This window comes from Lynx canadensis, chromosome B1 (genome assembly GCF_007474595.2).
Source record: "Lynx canadensis isolate LIC74 chromosome B1, mLynCan4.pri.v2, whole genome shotgun sequence".
NCBI lineage: Eukaryota > Metazoa > Chordata > Mammalia > Carnivora > Felidae > Lynx > Lynx canadensis.
In genome coordinates, this window is record NC_044306.2 from 83,967,390 (window position 1) to 83,990,145 (window position 22,756).

The window sequence follows — 22,756 nt, forward strand, 5'->3', positions numbered from 1 at the left end:
TTTATGAAATGTCCATGTATGTCTTTTGCCCATTTTTCTTTGGAGTTGTCTGCCTTGTTCTTATTGATTTGTAGAAGTTTATTTAAATATCCTGAATATGAGTCATTATCTGATATATGTATTGCAAGTTTCTTCTTATACTATGTGGCTTGCCATTTCGTTCTCTACTTGGCATCTTCTGATAAACAGAAGTTCTTAATTTAAATGCAATCAAACATATCATATTTTCCCTTTATAGCCACCATTTCTTCTGTGCTGTTTAAGAAATCATTGTCTACCCCAAAGGGAAAGATATTCTCTTCTGAAAGCTTTATTGTTTTATCATCCATGTTTAAGTATACAACCCTCTGAAAGTGATTTTTTGTACATGTAGGAGTTAAGATTCATGTTTTATCCCAAATGGATATATAATTCATTCAGTATCATTTAATGGAAAGATTGACCTTTTCTTATTGCGTAATTCTTGCATAATTAGTTGTCATAATTTGTGTGGTTTTTTGTTTTGTTTTGTTGTTTATTTCATGTATCTGTTTATTTTTGTACCAATTCCACATCATGTTAATTATGAAAGCTTTATAATAAGCTGATATAATAATCTGATAATTGAAGACCTCCAAATTTGTTCTTCTTTAAAACCACCTTGGCTAATCTTGACCCTTTACATTTCTGTTTAAATGTTAGCTTGTATTTTAAAATTAAAAAAAAAAAAGCAACTAGAATTTTTATTGTGATCACACTGAATGCATGGATCAACATCTTATAATAATGAATCTTCCAATCAATGAGTATGATGTATGTCTTTCCATTAATTTTTTTGCTTTATTTTCTCTACGTAGTGTTTTGTCCTAATGTTTCTCTAAGTAATTTTTGGTATAGAGATCATAAACATCTTTTGTGAGATTTATTCCAGGATATATGAGGTTTTATTTCTATTTTAAATGTAGAATTTCTATGTTTTTACTTTTTTGTTGTTATGGGGTAGCACAACTAAGTTTTTATAATGACCCTAAATTCAGTAACCTTGCTAAATTTGCTAAATCAATGACACTAATCGTGTTTCTGTGGACTCATTATTCATTATTTTAAGTGCATTTCATTATTTATCAAAATAAATGGATTTAAAATTATTGGTATTTTTATTTAAAACAAAATTTGAATTTTATTTAAAAGTATTAACTGAATAATAGCATTAACTGATATAATAAACAGAAAAACTGGTTTAAAGTGTAGGATAGTGCGTAGGCATTTCAGCGGGCATTAGAAAAATTGGAATTACTGCCTCTTTTCTGTCCTCATCAGTATAATCTCTCTTCATCTGTATAATCTCTTGAGTAAATGAGTCTGCCAATCTGGTCTTTTGTTTCCTCATCTGTAAGAGAATAACACTGGACTAGATACATTTGAGTTCCTTTTTATTAGGGGTAGATGAGTCAGACAACTTCTGGATAAATGGTTGTGCTTTTTAGAGTTCTTCCCTTTCTTCTACTCTTTCCCTAACAGTATTGTGACTATGGAGGCAATGGGCCTCCTGTGATCTCATTTTGGGGAAGGTAATAGGTGGGATCACATCTGCTCAGCACTTCCGTGTTCCCTGATCAGGGCAGTTGGGAACTTTTGTCTTCCCAGGACACCATACATTGGCTGTGGGGATGATGGGATTCTGCCTCAGGTTCATGGTTTTAGATATTTCCCTTCCTCCTCTAATACCGCTTAGCTGCTCCCATGCCATGTTAAATGCTGAATGCTAGTTTTTCTCGGACAGTCTTGAGTTTTCTCCAGTACATGCCCTGAAAAGTAGTCTTCAAGTCCTAATGTTGTTATTACCACATTCATGTAGGAGTTCAACTTAGAGAAGGGAAAGGAGGACTTGATATCTGACCTCTTCCTCCTCCATCTGTTGTCCTCTTCTGCATACAACCCTGGAGCCTGAGGCAGTTTTCCATATCATTTACATGATACCCCATGTTTTCTTCACCATGGTGTCACATAGCTACATGACCTAGTTCTCTAGTTCTGGCTTCTAATATGTTAATGACAACTAAGATTGTGTTTTTAAAAATTATTTTTTATTTTGTTTTTTTTAAGATTGAGAGACAGAGAGTGTGAGTGGGGCAGGGGCAAAGAGACAGAATCCTAAGCAGGCTCTGCACTGTCAGCACGGAGCCCCATGTGGGGCTCAAACTCATGAACTGTGATATTATGACCAGAGCCCAAACCAAGAGTCAGACACTTAGCCAACTGAGCCACCTGGGTGCATCAAAATTTATTCTCTTCTAAAGGAAATCTAATTTTCAAGACTATCACCTTGCTATGGATCTAGAATTATTCCTGGGAGTAAACCTGTGGTCTTATTTTATTTTAAAAAATTTTAATGTTTATTTATTTTTGGGAGAGACAGAGACAGTGTGAGCAGGGGAGGGGCAGAAAGAGATGGACACAGAATCTGAAGCAGGCTCTAGGCTCTGTGCTGAGCTCTGAGCTGTCAGCACAGAGCCTGACCCAGGGCTCAAACCCAAACCCATGAACTGTGAGATCATGACCTGAACCGAAGGGTGACACTTAGTCAGTTGAGCCACCCAGGCACCCCTCTTATTTTATTCACCTTGTAACAATCTTAATCCTTTTGAGGCAAGTGCTACCCCTGTCGGGAAGGTGACGTCAAACATAGAGAAATGCAAAAGCATTGCATATAGATTATATTTTCAAATAATGACATCCTTGTTTTATGATGGGACATCACCTCTCATATTCCCTTGTCTTTTGCTTCTGTTCTATTTGGCATATTAGTTCAAACTTTTTAAAAAATTTTATATGGCAACAATAAGGTCTTACTATGTAATTTCTGTCATGGAACATTGTAAGATATTTGTGCCTTAAAAGTTAGCTCTGTCTTATCTTTGTTAATAGATATCTAATACATAGAAGTGAGTATGTAGTTATTAGAACCTCCTCCTAGGTGCTGAGCATTTAAATAAGTACTGAAGAAGATAGGTGAGAGGCAAAAGGTATATGGGGAGACATGACAAGACAACCCAAGAAGGCAATATAAATGATAGGCATTGGTATAATTGCTACACAGGTCAAAGAATGACAAAATCAACTAAGTCCAAAATACCTGGGGATCACTTTTTGGAGAAGTTGGCATTAAAGTTTTGACAGGGTGGTAAATTTGGAACATGCAGAAAAGTAAGAATTTAACCACAACCAGAAGGAAATAATATGGAGAGTGGAACTGGATGAGAACAACATGGCTATTGAGAACTCTGCCTGACTGAAGATGAGAGATTATGTTGAAGAATAGGACAGATATAACATTAATTGTATTATGTTGAATTTATATATAAAATACATGGAATGCTCAAGAAACATAAAAAAAGATAGTGTATCTAGTAGACATTTTATACAATTTTTAGCTGCTTCCCCCAAGAGTCTCTTAAAGCTCAAATTGTGAAGACTAATCTCACAGGATGTAAAATCAGAAAATATTGACTACTTAAAGCAATAGATATCAGATACCAAAATGCTTTATAAAACAGGTCACCTTTTAGAAATTCCCTAGTATGAGCATGAGAACTGGTTAGATAGCTCCTACATTTCCTAATCCAAAAGGGGTGGGAGCTCTAGAGATTCAAGGCATATTTCTTCAGAGTGAACTGAGGGTCCATCAGGAATGTCCACAAGGAGGGAGGTTGGTGGAGTGTTTCCCCTTTTCCCCTCCCAGTGATAAAAAGAGGTGCTTCAACAAAACTCACTGAGAGTTTAATATGTGTCCCTTTAAGTTTTGGGGGTGGTTGTGGAAACAGTGGACTAATTTCTGATGAAACTAAAGCCAAGATGAGCTAGTGAGAGTTTATGTAGAGGAAGCAGAGGTGCTGAATTGAGAATAACCCATTTTTCCAGGGTTTGTTAGAGAGCTCTCTATGCTGTAGGTAGGATCCATGGATGTGAGAGAACAATAAGAGAGTTACTCATGGGCTGAATTGGCCTCAGCAGGGAGAAGCTGAAGGTGTCATATGGAGCTGTGGATGTAGTAAGTGGTAAAGCGAGACAGTATGACTCATATCATGCAGTTCAGATGAATGGAGGCCAGTGACTGGAGAAGGGGAAGCAGTCACTGAAAAACCTGGAAAGGCATCCAGTAGTTGAGAATCAGCTTTCAATAGGTAACAGCTCTCTTAGCTCAGTGACTAGAGAGTAAACTTTCCTCCTCCGTTTACCTCTTCTTTCCTTACCTTCCCTTTTTCACTCCACTCTTATATTGTAGAGGCATCGTGGCCAAGGTTAACTGGCTGGGGAAGAGGACCTGTGGTAAAAACATAGGACCAACTTATCCTTCTTCATTGGCTGTTGGTTTTCTCTTGCAGCAGATCCTAGCTATGGTTGGGAGACAAGTTAAACTTTAAATCAGCTTTTTAATGTAGCTGGGTATTCTAAATTCTAAATTGAGAATTATTTGCTGACTTAGTGTAACTGTAAGAATTTTTTAAGCTCCAAATGATCAGGGTATGGGTGGGGGCCTAATTCTTGTTGGTTCAAAAGATGCCGCATTAGTTTACTGGGACTGCCATAACAAAGTACCAGAAACTGGGTACTTAGAATAAGATAAATTTATTCCCTCACAATTCTAGAGGCTGTAAGTTCAGAATAAGGGGGTCAACAGGGCCATGTTCTCTCTGAGCTCTAGGGGAGAACCTGTTCCATGACTTTCTCTTAGCTTTTGGTGTTGTTCTGGTACCAAGCAATCCTTGGCATTCCTTAGGTCCAAAGACCTAAAATGACTTTATTTATTTATTTTTGTCATCATTAACAAATCTGCAAATTAAGTGGTGTCCAGTGTGATATTATTTTAATCATTCCACCACATGACTCACAGAGGCAGTGATTTTTAATGAAGTAGCAAGATTTTTTTTAAAAAGGGAACAATGAAAATAATAATAATGATATTGAAAACTATATCAGCTAACATTTATTAGTTCTATATCCTTTATATATTTTTATTTCATTTATTTATCAGCTCTGTGGAGTAGGAAAAATTATTATTCTGATACAGATGAAAAGTGAAGGTTTACAGTTTAATTTACTTGCCCAAGTTCACATAGCTTGTAAGATGTAGTGATTGCAGTTATATGACTATTCTTATAATGACTGTTATAGTCAATTAATCAATGATGTTTTTAACTGTTGACATTCATTCAAATAACTTTCTTAAGGGATGAATTTAAAATTCTTACCTAGATATGTTACGTTCCTTTCTGGAAAGCTATTGCTCAGACTTGAATTTATCCTCCAATCTGAACATTCAGATAATGATGCAATAAAATCTCTTATGGGATACTCATCAAGATTGTTATATGCTAAGAGAGGGAATAAGATATATTTTAATACTTTTGACTTTTATAAAGTGCTTTCCTCCTTGTTGCTGCATAGAAAAACTCTAAAATTGCATCATATGAGCAGGGTAATCTGCAATTATTTACAGAGGCATCCCATAATATCTCATGTTATCACTTTTGTGGAAGACAGAATAGGAAGACACCCAAGCTTTCATGAATATTTTAAAACCCATACTCACTGCAGGAGGGAGAAAAGTAAGTTTAGATAATTGCAAATTCATTTCAGTCAGTTGTATTCCAAGTAAATGTTCTGTCCCAACATGGCTTCCATCCTATCTTTTGAAATGGCAGAAGCTAAAGCTTTTTGTTGCTCAAAGTGCTAGTTTTGTTCCCATGTGAGAAGGGAGAGAAGCAAAGAAAACAGGGCTTAGTATCTGCCACAGTCACCCATGTTCTCAGCTCCAGGAGAGAGGGGACCTTTGGGGAAATTATTTGGCATTTATAGCCAAGTGGTTCCCAAGGCAGCTGCTGAATGGAGCTGAGTATTTTGTTAAATGATTTTCCTCTCTGACCTTTATTACTAATGAATCTCCCTCAAGAAGTATTTAAAGAGTAAAAACAAAGGCTGTTTTTATTAATCTTTTTTCTCTTTGCCCACAGAACCCAAGGAAATGGTGTTACCTGGCAAGCAATCTGCTGTCTTTTATGAAAAATCAGATAAAGGTAATGCTTATTTTGAATTGATAAATTTTTTAGTCTTTTTAACTTTGATGCATTAAAATAATTGGCTTTCTTTGATTACTGGTTTCAGCTATTGAATAAACCTTCAAAAAATTAAATCATCACCTGAAAAGTATAGGAAATAATTTATGATGATCACCGTATTTGTGAAGTGAATAAATTTTAAAGTATATATTAGCTTATCAAAACATTATAGATAATGGTTAATTTTGTGACATTTTTCTTTCATTTATGTTAATATGTGAATAGGATCTTGACTAGAAGATTGCATTCTCTTTGGAAATAGCTCCAATTAGTGTATCATGTTTACAAATGGTAGACAATAAGAGAATTAGATTATTTATCAGGTTACGGTGATGAGATTTTCCTTTTATTTAAGCATTAGTGATATGGCTTTACATATTTTTTGAATCTGCAAAAATGTGGGTACAAATTCCTAGAAAATTTCATCAGGTTTTTAAAAAAGGTACCCTTGCGCAAAACATATTTTCTTTGGAAGATTGAATTATATCATACAGTTGCTGAATAGCATGCCTGATTATGTTTAACAGATTGCCTATTTAGTTGTTAAATTTTTCAAATTACTGTGTGATTTATTTACATATGTTGGACTAAGAATATGAATGCTCATGCAAATATTCTAATGACATGTACATGTAAACAAGTGTGAGTATAGACACAGATATACAATGCGTATATGTTTCATGAATAGAGTTGTTATCTCAAAGTAGTTTTTTTTCTAGAAATGCTTCTGAAAGGTTGGAATTGTGATGGGGAACTAGACCCATCTCTCAATACTATCTACTCATTTATCTGTGAGGATAGGATGTCACTGTATGTATATGAAAACAAATAATAGAATGATTGAAATGTATATTAGGCTGCATGCTAATTGGAACTAACTGGGTTTTATTTTTGACAACTCTTTGAATTCCTAAACAAATGAGTGCTGAAACAAAGATAGCATTTAAATTTAATGGACCTTGGCAGAAAACTTATTTCTGAACTTTAATTTGCAGTTGAACAAAAATAGGTTGGATTGAAAATTGGGGTGTTTCTACTTATTTCTGGCTTTCAGTTGATTCTTCAAAAGAAGTAAAAACCCTTTAAGGAAGCAACTTTTCTCCCCTAAAGGGGACTTTGAATTGTAGGCACTCTTTTCAAATTTTATCTATATTAAACTGTTAATTCAAACTATAAAATATCTAAAAACGGTTAATGTCATCAGTTGAGAGTTGCCTTAATAGAGCTATTAACTGTGACTCCCCAAAGACAGACATAATGAGAACTGCCTCAACAATATGTGGAAGATGGTGAAGCTGAGCTATATGATATATAGGCATAAGGGGCTAGGGGTATAAGTTGTAGAAAAATGCTTGTTTAGGGGAAATTGATGGATAACACAGTAAAGAGAGAAAAAGAAACACACTAAATGAGATGAGGTTAATGAAGAAGTTCAAGGATCTATGATCTTTAGAATTAAAATAAAGGATGAAAGGAACACAGACTTTCCAGGATGCGTTCTTGTGATGTTTTTCTTTTTTCAGAGCTCTGTATATGCTAATATTCCGTTTTATTAGGCTTTTTGTTTTATTTAAGAGATGGACAAACTCATTTTGAACTGAAAGTAGTAAAAAAAAAGAAGTTAGGGTGGAAGGAGAGAGATTTCCATTAACATGGTAGAATTTCCAGAATTATGTATGCAGACTAGCAAAATTTGCTTCTCAAAAGTGAAAATAAAGGAACAGTCCTATATATGGCTAGGGTCCAAGTGCTTTGGTCTGACAAAATTTCCAAAGAGTTTATGCTCCAGCATGTGTGCATTTGTGTTCAGGTTGGGAGTGGGTGTGGATGAGTAACTTGGGTGGGAGAAATGGTGCTCATGTCATTATTTCTCTAAGTTAGACCTTTGGATTCATTGACGTAGGGGTGTTTGCAATCTTATAAAAATAATTCCTGTTAATAAGACAAAGAGTGCTAATTATTGATGCTCTATTATCTCACAATGGGATATGGACATTGAAATTTCAATGTTTAATGTATTGTTGGATTCGATTTGCTAGTCTTATTGAGAGTTTTTGTATACATGTTCATCAGAGATATTGGCCTGTAGTTCTCTTTTTCAGTGGAGTTTTTATCTGGTTTTGGTATCAGGGTAATGCTTGCCTTCTAGAATGCATTTGGAAGTTTTAATGGTGGAAATTTAAGACATATTTGTCTATTTTTAGACAAACGGGACCATTCAGCTTTTCTTAGTTGCACATGACAACTAACACTGTCATTTTGAGTAGGATTAACTCTGGCAATGAAGCTCAGAGAGCAAGCTGTTGAAATAGCAGACACTTTTGTGTGTGCACATACTTGAAAGTTCTGCATTTGACCCTTTTAAAAGGGGTGTTTTAGTCACAATATTATGAATTTTGTCATTCAAAGAGAGATGCGACTTCAACTCGCCAAGTCAAAATATCCTTCTACATACCTCTAGTAAGGTTATGTACAAAAATAAAGATTCCTCTTCTGTTCCATTTTTACATATGTTTATATGTCCTAGAAATAGATTGAATGTCATAAAGAAAATTTCATGTCTGTAATTTATTTTTATTATGTAGGGATGTCAAGTTTTATTTCATCGTATTTAACTTTTTTTGTAGAATTTGTAATAAGATATTAAGGACTCAGCATTTTGGGGGCTTCTAGGTGGCTCAGTTGGTTAAGTGTCTGACTCTTGATTTTGGCTCAGATCATGATCTTGCAGTTGGTGAGATTGAGCCCTGTGGTGGGCTCTGCACTGACTGGGCAGAGCCTACTTAAGATTCTCTCTCTTTCCCTCTCTCTGTGACTCTCCCCACATGAATCCCCCCTCCCTACCAAATAAATAAAGAACATTTTTTAAATAAGATTCAGCACTTTGTTGATGTAATCTAGGTTGAGCTCTAAGCTTAGTATACACACACTTTTAAGAATCGAAAATAAATTATGTCATAAGGCTAATGTATAGTGTTATGTTCAAGAACACTAACAAATAAGTTGTAAATAAATTGTTTAGTGATGTGTTTCATTGTGGTTTATTTCAACAGGCTGTAAACATAGATGTAATATATGTTGAGGTTTAAAGGAATGAAAATCTTCTGATATTTTGAGTTTACTACATTACTTATATTTTATATTATATATCATATAACTATCCTGAAATAACAATGGAAAGTAAATCATCAAAACTTACAGGTTGACTAATAAGTTAATGACCATGAATTTAAACGAGAGTTAGAAATACTTCTATGGCATGTGATAAAAGGTGTGATGCCATTGTCACATTACCTGATTTAGGTTCAATATGTGAAAGACGTATTGCTTTACAGAAATATAACTATTACAACAGGCAAAGTATGCTCCCAAAGAGTACTTAAAGTGCAAGTCACAGACCAAATCACTGAGCATTTTCATACAGAAGTAATTAAAAAGTAATTCTTAAAGAGGATTTGCATGAAAAAGAGCTATTATGAAAATTCTAAAGAACTTTTTGGCTTTTACAGTTTTTGTCATTTGAAAAGTTTTGTTATTTTACTCTTCTTAAGATTAGATTCTGTGGGATACTCCATCTTTTTTTTTTTTTTTCTAATCAAGTCCCAGCTGTTGGGACTTGTTGATTATTATAGGAGTTATTATTGCTTAATACAGGGGTCTGACTTCTTACAAATCTGACTTACAGATAGCAGGCTTCCTTCCTGAGCTCATCATTTTATTTATTTATTTTTTTTTCAAGTCAGGTATTTATTTATTTATTTATTTTTTTATTGAGAGTACATTGTTTATTTTTTTTTTATTTTTATTTTTTATATATATGAAATTTATTGACAAATTGGTTTCCATACAACACCCAGTGCTCATCCCAAAAGGTGCCCTCCTCAATACCCATCACCCACCCTCCCCTCCCTCCCACCCCCTATCAACCCTCAGTTTGTTCTCAGTTTTTAACAGTCTCTTATGCTTTGGCTCTCTCCCACTCTAACCTCTTTTTTTTTTTTTTTCCTTCCCCTCCCCCATGGGTTCCTGTTAAGTTTCTCAGGATCCACATAAGAGTGAAACCATATGGTATCTGTCTTTCTCTGTATGGCTTATTTCACTTAGCATTACACTCTCCAGTTCCATCCACGTTGCTACAAAAGGCCATATTTCATTTTTTCTCATTGCCACGTAGTATTCCATTGTGTATAGAAACCACAATTTCTTTATCCATTCATCAGTTGATGGACATTTAGGCTCTTTCCATAATTTGGCTATTGTTGAGAGTGCTGCTATGAACATTGGGGTACAAGTGCCCCTATGCATCAGTACTCCTGTATCCCTTGGATAAATTCCTAGCAGTGCTATGGCTGGGTCATAGGGTAGGTCTATTTTTAATTTTCTGAGGAACCTCCACACTGCTTTCCAGAGCGGCTGCACCAATTTGCATTCCCACCAACAGTGCAAGAGGGTTCCCGTTTCTCCACATCCTCTCCAGCATCTATAGTCTCCTGATTTGTTCATTTTGGCCACTCTGACTGGCGTGAGGTGATACCTGAGTGTGGTTTTGATTTGTATTTCCCTGATAAGGAGCGACGCTGAACATCTTTTCATGTGCCTGTTGGCCATCCGGATGTCTTCTTTAGAGAAGTGTCTATTCATGTTTTCTGCCCATTGCTTCACTGGGTTATTTGTTTTTCGGGTGTGGAGTTTGGTGAGCTCTTTATAGATTTTAGATACTAGCCCTTTGTCCGATATGTCATTTGCAAATATCTTTTCCCATTTCGTTGGTTGCCTTTTAGTTTTGTTGGTTGTTTCCTTTGCTGTGCAGAAGCTTTTTATCTTCATAAGGTCCCAGTAATTCACTTTTGCTTTTAATTCCCTTGCCTTTGGGGATGTGTCGAGTAAGAGATTGCTACGGCTGAGGTCAGAGAGGTCTTTTCCTGCTTTCTCCTCTAAGGTTCTGATGGTTTCCTGTCTCACATTTAGGTCCTTTATCCATTTTGAGTTTATTTTTGTAAATGGTGTGAGAAAGTGGTCTAGTTTCAACCTTCTGCATGTTGCTGTCCAGTTCTCCCAGCACCATTTGTTAAAGAGGCTGTCTTTTTTCCATTGGATGTTCTTTCCTGCTTTGTCAAAGATGAGTTGGCCATACGTTTGTGGGTCTAGTTCTGGGGTTTCTATTCTATTCCATTGGTCTGTGTGTCTGTTTTTGTGCCAATACCATGCTGTCTTGATGATGACAGCTTTGTAGTAGAGGCTAAAGTCTGGGATTGTGATGCCTCCTGCTTTGGTCTTCTTCTTCAAAATTCCTTTGGCTATTCTGGGCCTTTTGTGGTTCCATATGAATTTTAGGATTGCTTGTTCTAATTTCGAGAAGAATGCTGGTGCAATTTTGATTGGGATTGCATTGAATGTGTAGATAGCTTTGGGTAGTATTGACATTTTGACAATATTTATTTTTCCAATCCATGAGCAGGGAATGTCTTTCCATTTCTTTAAATCTTCTTCAATTACCTTCATAAGCTTTCTATAGTTTTCAGCATACAGATCCTTTACATCTTTGGTTAGATTTATTCTTAGGTGTTTTATGCTTCTTGGTGCAATTGTGAATGGGATCAGTTTCTTTATTTGTCTTTCTGTTGCTTCATTGTTAGTGTATAAGAATGCAACTGATTTCTGTACATTGATTTTGTATCCTGCAACTTTGCTGAATTCATGTATCAGTTCTAGCAGACTTTTGGTGGAGTCTATCGGATTTTCCATGTATAATATCATGTCATCTGCAAAAAGCGAAAGCTTGACTTCATCTTTGCCAATTTTGATGCCTTTGATTTCCTTTTGTTGTCTGATTGCTGATGCTAGAACTTCCAGCACTATGTTAAACAACAGCGTTGAGAGTGGGCATCCCTGTCGTGTTCCTGATCTCAGGGAAAAAGCTCTCAGTTTTTCCCCGTTGAGGATGATGTTAGCTGTGGGCTTTTCATAAATGGCTTTTATGATCTTTAAGTATGTTCCTTCTATCCCGACTTTCTCAAGGGTTTTTATTAAGAAAGGGTGCTGGATTTTGTCAAAGGCCTTTTCTGCATCGATTGACAGGATCATATGGTCCTTCTCTTTTTTTTTGTTAGTGTGATGTATCACGTTGATTGATTTGCGAATGTTGAACCAGCCCTGCATCCCAGGAATGAATCCCACTTGATCATGGTGAATAATTCTTTTTATATGCTGTTGAATTCGATTTGCTAGTATCTTATTGAGAATTTTTGCATCCATATTCATCAGGGATATTGGCCTGTAGTTCTCTTTTTTTACTGGGTCTCTGTCTGGTTTAGGAATCAAAGTAATACTGGCTTCATAGAATGAGTCTGGAAGTTTTCCTTCCCTTTCTATTTCTTGGAATAGCTTGAGAAGGATAGGTATTATCTCTGCTTTAAATGTCTGGTAGAACTCCCCTGGGAAGCCATCTGGTCCTGGACTCTTCTTTGTTGGGAGATTTTTGATAACCGATTCAATTTCTTCGCTGGTTATGGGTCTGTTCAAGCTTTCTATTTCCTCCTGATTGAGTTTTGGAAGAGTGTGGGTGTTCAGGAATGTGTCCATTTCTTCCAGGTTGTCCAATTTGTTGGCATATAATTTTTCATAGTATTCCCTGATAATTGTTTGTATCTCTGAGGGATTGGTTGTAATAATTCCATTTTCATTCATGATTTTATCTATTTGGATCATCTCCCTTTTCTTTTTGAGAAGCCTGGCTAGAGGTTTGTCAATTTTGTTTATTTTTTCAAAAAACCAACTCTTGGTTTCGTTGATCTGCTCTACAGTTTTTTTAGATTCTATATTGTTTATTTCTGCTCTGATCTTTATTATTTCTCTTCTTCTGCTGGGTTTAGGCTGCCTTTGCTGTTCTGCTTCTATTTCCTTTAGGTGTGCTGTTAGATTTTGTATTTGGGATTTTTCTTGTTTCTTGAGCTAGGCCTGGATTGCAATGTATTTTCCTCTCAGGACTGCCTTCGCTGCGTCCCAAAGCGTTTGGATTGTTGTATTTTCATTTTCGTTTGTTTCCATATATTTTTTGATTTCTTCTCTAATTGCCTGGTTGACCCACTCATTCGTTAGTAGGGTGTTCTTTAACCTCCATGCTTTTGGAGGTTTTCCAGACTTTTTCCTGTGGTTGATTTCAAGCTTCATAGCATTGTGGTCTGAAAGTATGCATGGTATAATTTCAATTCTTGTAAACTTATGAAGGGCTGTTTTGTGACCCAGTATATGATCTATCTTGGAGAATGTTCCATGTGCACTCGAGAAGAAAGTATATTCTGTTGTTTTGGGATGCAGAGTTCTAAATATATCTGTCAAGTCCATCTGATCCAATGTCTCATTCAGGGCCCTTGTTTCTTTATTGACCGTGTGTCTAGATGATCTATCCATTTCTGTAAGTGGGGTGTTAAAGTCCCCAGCAATTACCACATTCTTCTCAATAAGGTTGCTTATGTTTATGAGTAATTGTTTTATATATTTGGGGGCTCCGGTATTCGGCGCATAGACATTTATAATTGTTAGCTCTTCCTGATGGATAGACCCTGTAACTATTATATAATGTCCTTCTTCATCTCTTGTTACAGCCTTTAATTTAAAGTCTAGTTTGTCTGATATAAGTATGGCTACTCCAGCTTTCTTTTGGCTTCCGGTAGCATGATAAATAGTTCTCCATCCCCTCACTCTGAATCTAAAGGTGTCCTCAGGTCTAAAATGAGTCTCTTGTAGACAGAAAATAGATGGGTCTTGTTTTTTTATCCATTCTGATACCCTATGTCTTTTGGTTGGCGCATTTAATCCATTTACATTCAGTGTTATTATAGAAAGATATGGGTTTAGAGTCATTGTGATGTCTGTATGTTTTATGCTTGTAGTGATGTCTCTGGTACTTTGTCTCACAGGGTCCCCCTTAGGATCTCTTGTAGGGCTGGTTTAGTGGTGACAAATTCCTTCAGTTTTTGTTTGTTTGGGAAGACCTTTATCTCTCCTTCTATTCTAAATGACAGACTTGCTGGATAAAGGATTCTCGGCTGCATATTTTTTCTGTCTAGCACCCTGAAAATCTCGTGCCAATTCTTTCTGGCCTGCCAAGTTTCAAAAGAGAGATCAGTCACGAGTCTTATAGGTCTCCCTTTATATGTGAGGGCACGTTTACCCCTTGCTGCTTTCAGAATTTTCTCTTTATCCTTGTATTTTGCCAGTTTCACTATGATATGTCGTGCAGAAGATCGATTCAAGTTACGTCTGAAGGGAGTTCTCTGTGCCTCTTGGATTTCAATGCCTTTTTCCTTCCCCAGTTCAGGGAAGTTCTCAGCTATAATTTCTTCAAGTACCCCTTCAGCACCTTTCCCTCTCTCTTCCTCCTCTGGGATACCAATTATGCGTATATTATTTCTTTTTAGTGTATCACTTAGTTCTCTAATTTTCCCCTCATACTCCTGGATTTTTTTATCTCTCTTTTTCTCAGCTTCCTCTTTTTCCATAACTTTATCTTCTAGTTCACCTATTCTCTCCTCTGCCTCTTCCATCCGAGCCGTGGTAGTTTGCATTTTGTTTTGCATTTCATTTAAAGCGTTTTTCAGCTCCTCGTGACTGTTCCTTAGTCCCTTGATCTCTGTAGCAAGAGATTCTCTGCTGTCCTATATACTGTTTTCCAGCCCAGCGATTAATTTTATGACTATTATTCTAAATTCGCTTTCTGTTATATTATTTAAATCCTTTTTGATCAGCTCATTAGCTGTTGTTATTTCCTGGAGATTCTTCTGAGGGGAATTCTTCTGCTTGGTCATTTTGGATAGTCCCTGGTGTGGTGAGGACCTGCAGGGCACTTCCCCTGTGCTGTGGTGTATAACTGGAGTTGGTGGGCGGGGCCGCAGTCAGTCCTGATGTCTGCCCCCAGCCCACCGCTGGGGCCACAGTCAGACTGTTGTGTGCCTTCTCTTCCCCTCTCCTAGGGGCGGGATTCACTGTGGGGTTGCGTGGCCCGTCTGGGCTACTTGCACACTGCCAGGCTTGTGATGCTGGGGATCTGGCGTATTAGCTGGGGTGGGAAGGCAAGGTGCACGGCGGCAAGGTGGCAGGCTTAGCTCGCTTCTCCTTAGGTGATCCACTTCAGGAGGGGCCCTGTGGCAGCCGGAGGGAGTCAGATCTGCTGCTGGAGGTTTGGCTCCGCAGAAGCACAGATTTGGGTGTTTGCGCGGAGCGAGCAATTTCCCTGGCCGGAACCGGTTCCCTTTGGGACTTTGGCTGGGGGATGGGCGGGGGAGATGGCGCTGGTGAGCGCCTTTGTTCCCCGCCAAACTGAGCTCTGTCGTCCGGGGGCTCCGCAGCTCACCCTCCCTTTGTCCTCCAGCCTTCCCGCTTTCCGAGCAGAGCTGTTAACTTATGACCTCCCAGACGCTAAGTCGCGCTTGCTGTCGGAACACAGTCCGTCAGGCCCCTCCGCTATTGCAAGCCGGACTCGGGGGCTCTGCTTGGCTGGCGAGCCGCCCCTCCGCCCCGGCTCCCTCCCGCCAGTCCGTGGAGCGCGCACCGCCTTGCCGCCCTTCCTACCCTCTTCCGTGGGCCTCTCGTCTGCACTTGGGTCCGGTGACTCCGTTCTGCTAATCCTCTGGCGTTTTTCTGGGTTATTTAGGCAGGTGTAGGTGGAATCTAAGTGATCAGCAGGACGCGCGGTGAGCCCAGCGTCCTCCTACGCCGCCATCTTCTGGCTGATCTCCTCGATACTCCATCTTTTAAGAGCTATTTAAAAACTCCCAAGACTACAAGGCATAGCACTGTCTAGAATCAACTCCTGCAAGTAATATTCAAGTTCTTCCATCAATTCCCTGTCTTTATTTCTTACTTTGTTTCTCTCTTACTCCACTACATACTTTAAACATTATTGTCTTTCTTTATTCTTGAATAAATACTCCACTCTGAATGCCCAATCTTTCTCCCATATTCCCAAGCCTACATAACCTTAAAACTTCTCTTTGGGGTGCCTGGGTGGCTCAGTCGGTTGAGCGTCCGACTTCGGCTCGGGTCACGATCTCGCGGTCCGCGAGTTCGAGCCCCGCATCGGGCTCTGGGCTGATGGCTCAGAGCCTGGAGCCTGCTTCCGATTCTGTGTTTCCCTCTCTCTCTGCCCCTTCCCCGTTCATGCTGTGTCTCTCTCCGTCTCAAAAATAAATAAACGTTTAAAAAAATTTTTAAACAAAAAAAAAAAAAACTTCTCTTTAAGATGCCTTTTGAATTCCTCATAATACTACAACGATATCTCTCCCTTAACCCATATTCTCTTAGTAAAGTCATCTAGATACACAGACATGGGGTTTCTTTTCTTTAATATGATTTTGAAGAAGAAAAAAACAACAAAAAAAGAAGATTCTTCTGCCATCCAATGTTACTCCCACTTTTGAGTGAAGTAATGAGCTCTTTGCATTTCCATGGTTTCCACTAAAGGAATGTTTAAAGGCTAAAATATTTCTCTGTACTATGAGGTTTATAATTTAGCTATGTCTTGTATTAATTAGAATTAATTAATTAATTAATTGAGAACCCACTCTCCCTTTATCACATCTTCGCAATGAGAGTAAAGTCGAAATTCAAACACATTAATTTGTAAAACAAATCATTTTTGACTATTGAAACACACTCTCTTCACCAACAGAAGATTGCCCAGTTCTATCACCCATTGTTTTTGACACTTTACGCATGTCATTGAAGAAAATTCTAACCTGAGCTACTCAACTAAAGCGTTTGTTCCCTAAGAGCAAAATCCTGCCTTTTAAGGACACTACCTACTGCATATCTCACGTTAGAACCAGTAGGGAAAAAAAGTTATATTATAATTTGTCACCTCATTCATTTATTTGTTCATTCATTAAGTCAGTGTTTACCTACTATATTCATAAGTGTTCTAGCTAGAGTGAGGTATGTGCAGAACTTGAGAGTGTCTCTCTTTTTACACACACACACACACACACACACACGCACATGCGCGCACCTTACATACATACATACATACATACATACATAACCTACAAAATAAATCCTTTTACATGTGTATAGAAGCATACTCTATGCTTCTCATCATTTTTCCCAAGTTCAGTTTCTTCTGTGTTCTTCTTTTCACCATCATTCATGTAGATTGTTGGAAGCCATTAAAGCTGCCCCTGAAAGCTATTTTTAAGTTTGCAATAATTGTTGAACCTCATGCCTACGAAGTATGTGACCATTTTGAATATGTGTGTATGTTTGTGGATATGCAGCCTGAAATAACATATTCCCAGCTCTACAGTAGTCTCTTTAGGGTAGCATCTTGAAAGCACCCAAGTACTAGGTGTGGAGTTGGGGAGGGCTATGGTTATTTGGGAAATTGAGATGAAATTGTGACTATTGGGGTTGGAACAGGGTCTTTAGGAACTGGGGCTGTCTGGGACTTGGCAATTCCCAGTAGAGGACTAAGGACTTCAAGGGAATTGGTTCTTTTGGGCTTCAGCATATATGTTAGTTCTCATTTCTTTGGATTTACAGTACTAACATTACTTTGGAAGGGGAGCAAATAATTGGAAGCACAGTAGTGTGGGCAGAGGCAAATAATTTATGACATGGGGTGTCCACTAGAGTTTTCAAGTGCATATGTATGTATGTTTGTCCCTTTCTCTCCCTAGTTATATATTTTTAATGAATTTGGCATTTAAAAAATTACGCCACTAGATGTCAGCAGCAACCTCCTAGGGTTCCCGTGGCCTTAACTCATAATGACAACAACAAATTGGTACTTTATTAGAACATCTTATCTGAGAATAATAAGTACCTATTTTGAAAATGTAAGAGGTAGTTTTTTGAGTTATGAGAAGGACTACAAACATCATAAAATATTTTGAAATTATTTTTTAAACTTGTTTCTGTTCACATGTAACAAGTTACTTTTACTTCCAATATTATCTCTACCAATGAGATGACATAAGAACTATGTGTGGAGCTGAGTAATTTGTCAGAAGTTGTACTAGATGCCGATCTCTAAACTTCTGTTTCAGTGCTTTATGATTCATTTATGTCACGATTACATGAGTATTTGTGCTTGGGTTTATTTCATTCTGTTTTTGTGGAAGCATTTTGATGCTCCAGCCCATCAGAAGATTGTGTGGTATTAATTTTTTAGCATCCACATCTGTGTGCTATTTATTTAGCAATGTCTAACCTTTCTTGGATCTGTGCTCTGTTGTTATAAGATACTCAGAACGCTTTGATAGATGCCAAAGAGTATTATAGGTGTTTGCTCACCAGTAGACAAGGAAAACTTAGAAATATGAAAAAAATATGTATTTTCCATGAATTATAATACATATAATTGTTTAGTCCTTAACACAGCAGGTAAAATGATCTCAAATTTTTTTCCAGAAATTAATAAGAAAATTATAGGGCATGCCTGGGTGGCTCAGTCGGTTAAGCATCTGCCTTTGGCTCGGGTCATGATCTCATGGTGTATGGGTTTGAGCCCTGCATTGGATTCTCTGCTGTCAGTGCAGAGCCCGCTTCAGATCTCTGTCTCCCTCTCTGTCTGTCCCTCTCCCACTGTCTCTCAAAAAAGAAATATTAAAAAAATTTTTAAAAAGGAAAATTATAGTATTGGCCAATGTTGGCCATTATTTTATTTTTTTAATTAATTTATTTTTTTAAAGTTTTTAAAGTTTATTTTTGAGACAGAGAAAGAGACAGAGAGAGAGTATGAGCAGGGGAGGGGCAGGGAGAGAGGGAGACACAGAATCTGAAGCAGGCTCCAGGCTCAGAGCTGTCAGCACAGAGACCGACATGGGGCTGGAACCCATAAACTGTGAGATCATGACCTGAACTGAAGTTGGTCGCTCAACCGACTGAGCCACCCAGATGTCCCTGGCCGTTATTTTAAATAATGCAATTAATATCTGATCAAATCAGAATCACATTAGCAGAATGATTCAGACTAATCTGTTGGATTTCAGTCATGAATTAGAACTCGGGTGATTAACTATTAGTTCATCAAGTACCAAACAGATTTTTAAATAATCTTGAAAAAGGTAGTATTACTCCCATGTTTCTCCCTTGGAAAAGTACTACTTTAAGTGAATTTAAAAATATATGTCTTAGGAAAAGCTGGAAATGAGAATTATGAAAATATTTCCTTTCCTAAAGCCAGCTCTACCAAGGAAGATACTAATGTTAATGTTACACTCTCATCACTTTTAAGAGTTTTAAAAATTGATTTAGTTGGTGTAGTGAGGTAGGGGCTAACTCAACTAGTACATAAACTAAAAAAGTAATTCCTTTCATACTGAAGTTGCTACATTTGAGAATTATTGGTTTGACTTCATCAGATTATCAGTAAATTTCTTATTTTTTTGCATTTCTGTTGTAGAACCACTAGTAAAAGGGGCTTACCAACATTTCCCCCCAAGATTGCAGTTGTTATCCTTTAATTATGTTTGTAGGTGGTAAGGCAAACGTTTTAAATCATGCTGCAGTTACTTGACCCATGTACATTCCTCACGTGGAGCAGGTGCAATGAGTAAGTGCAGTTAATAAATGGAAGGCACATTATTAGCCAGATGTTCAGTTAAGATCCTTTCAACATTTGAAGCACATCACTGTCTTGATATACAGCAGTTCATCCTCTGCTTCCAGCACTTAACCTTCTAGAAGAGGTTAGGGGTGAGATGTGACCAGAGCATTTGTCTGAAATCTGTATCTTTCTTTATCTTTTACAAATATTAAATGACACAGATGTTCAGGAAGTATTTTGAATAGAAATGCTGCCAATGCTAAATAAACTCTAAATAGCTCTCCATCAAGAAATGAACTCCTATTTCCATTTGCACCAGTGCATTTTTCCTCAACATATTCATTTTTCCATCCATTGACATAGATTAAGTTAAAGTATAGAGAGGGTCAGTTTCCCTTCAGGCTGTTCCAGAAATTCAAACACCTCAACCTGAAAATCAAGGGTCATTTTTTCCGATGCTGCATCCCAAACCTTCCCAACCTCATTTCCACCTGATTCTTCACCCAGCTGTTACCTCATAGCCCATGCACAATGATCGACCCACCCTGTGTATGATTTACATATTTCTACCTTGATGACTTTTCATTCACCATTACGTATCTCTCTTTTCATTTTTCACTTCAGAGAGAGAAAAGTATAATAGGGACACTGGTGGGAACGAGATGATCCGTATTCAAATTCCCTATTGGTGATTTATTAGCTTATTGGTACTAGACTGAATGAAAGCTATTTAACCCATAGAGTCTCATATTGGTTTCTTCTACAAAACCATGAAAAAATGATTAAATAATTGAGTCAATGCTAATAGGGACACTTGTGGGAACAAGATGATCTATATTCAAATTCCCTATTGGTGATTTATTAGCTTATTGGTACTAGACTGAATGCAAGCTATTTAACCCATAGAGTCTCATATTGGTTTCTTCTACAAAACCATGAAAAAATGATTAAATAATTGAGTCAATGCTAATATTAAGATATTACTTTTTAAATGATTTATTCATTTATTTGGGGGTGGAGGAGAAGAGAGAGAGGAGAGAGAGTATTCCAAGCAGGCTCCACACTGTCAGCACAGAACCCAATGTGGGGCTCCATCCCATGAACTGTGAGCTCATGACCTGAACTGAAACCGAGTCATTTGCTCAACCGACTGAGCCACCCAGGAACACCTAAGATATTACTTTTGACTCACAATAGCTATTGTCACATAGTAAGTGCTTAATATATATTAAGTACTGTTAATTCTGTTAAATGAATCTGAAAATTCACTTTCATTAGATTTATTCTCAAACTTACTGTCCTTCATGCAGTCATTATTAATCTTACTGATATGTGTTTGCAACTCTACCTGCCACCCTACTTGTACTTTCATATTTGGTGACCTATGCATCTTATCCTCTTGGTATATTATACTCATAATTAACAGATAAGATAATAATACTTGTCATAGCCACACCTAGGGATATTGTGAAGGCAAAATTAGAAAATAAAAGTAATGACAAAATTAGTGATAATTACTACTGATTCTGTTTTTGTTATGTGTAAGGAACAGAACTAGGATCCTTATTTACATTGAGTTATCACTTAACATACATGTATTTTGTGGACATTGGACAGGGAGGCAGTGATTCTACTGAGAAAGGAAATGGCAGAACATCTGAGTACAAAAGTCAAATAGGAATGGAAATATAGAATTGAGTTCACAAGAGAATTTACAAGCTGAAACGAAACTGTGACAGAGTTTTGCTGAAGTTATGTAACTGGATGAGTGACTTACCTGAAAGAGCAGACTGAGAAGGGTCGCTATGAGAGAACAGCCTCTTCCCCCACAATACACACAACTCACACAGAAGGGTGAGGCTCAGAGTCATGTGTGTCTCTAGTTTTTGTAAAGGTAAGGTATAATGTTCTCTTGGAGCTAATGTATTTATCTTTTTAAAGTCCACCATTCAAAATAGTATCAGACATAGAATTATTCTGTCTGGAAAACACTAGGAGAGATAAAATTACTCTTGTCCTTATTTTTGGCCTGATATAAATATTGTTAACAACAGCAATTAATAATATAATGAAAATGTTACTGTCTATTTTGCAAGGAAGAAGTTAGATATTTGATCTAATTGGTGGTGTGATAGCTAGGCATACATCAGATATTAGACATTTATACAGGATATGTGAAAGGCTTTGCAAATCATCTACTTTTACTGCATTGACAATAAGTGAAGTGTTTCCCATTATATGCTTACTTTTTCTTATAGATTTATTAAAATTATTAAAAATTTAATAGGTCAATATTCTCTCTTTGTTAGAGCACATGAAACATGTGGCAGGTATCTCATTTTTTAAATTTTTTGTTTTTGGAGTTTAGTTTGGGAAACCGTTTTTTTTTCTTTAGGAAGCCCACTCATATTCTATGTGGTACTGGCATTTATGGATAATAATAATAGCAAATATTTATTGACTACTTATTTGATGTCGGGCACTGTTCTAAACACAGCTCTAAGATTTAGGGGCTGCTGGCATCATGGTTTCATATTTGTCATAGTAACGCTGTGGAACAAACACACAAGGAGAAAAACTCAAGGGCACAGTCTGCAGATTGGGTGGTTTTAGCTGGGTTTGCTCATGTATCTTCAGACAGCTGAAAAGTCAGCTGTGGATTGGTTTTGCTGATCTAGGCTGAGCTGTCTTATGTGTCTTTGAGTTTGGCTGGGAGAACTGGGCTGACTCATCTTTGCTCTACTCAATCTTTCTTCCTTAAACAGTTTAAACTGAGCTTGTTTTCATGGTAGTGTTGGGGATCTGAGAGAAAAAGAGCAGAAATGCCTAAGGGATCTTCAGGCCTATGCTCAATATTGGCACAAAGTTACTTTGATTACATTCTGTTGGCCAAAACTAAATCTCAAGGTTAGCCTAGGATCCAGGGAAATAGACTCCATCATTGGATGAAAGAAGCTACAAAATCACATTGCAATTGGTCAGATAGAGGAGAGGGGAGAACGGGAGTGAGTTTTGCCATCAATCAGTCAGAACCTCCTGTCTACATGTGTGAAAACCCAAATTCAGTGAGATTAAATAATTGCTGGTAGTGTCAGCTTGTGAACTTTACCTGGCC

The 22,756-nt window shown here is 37.3% G+C and overlaps 1 protein-coding gene across 1 annotated transcript in view; it reads left to right on the forward strand.

The window, feature by feature from the left end:
- INPP4B (inositol polyphosphate-4-phosphatase type II B) overlaps positions 1-22,756 on the forward strand; it is a 797,369-nt gene that overhangs the window by 119,660 nt on the left and 654,953 nt on the right. The window contains 1 exon segment of the mRNA XM_030313011.1: positions 5,994-6,056. The gene's annotated coding sequence lies outside the window, so the exon portion shown is untranslated.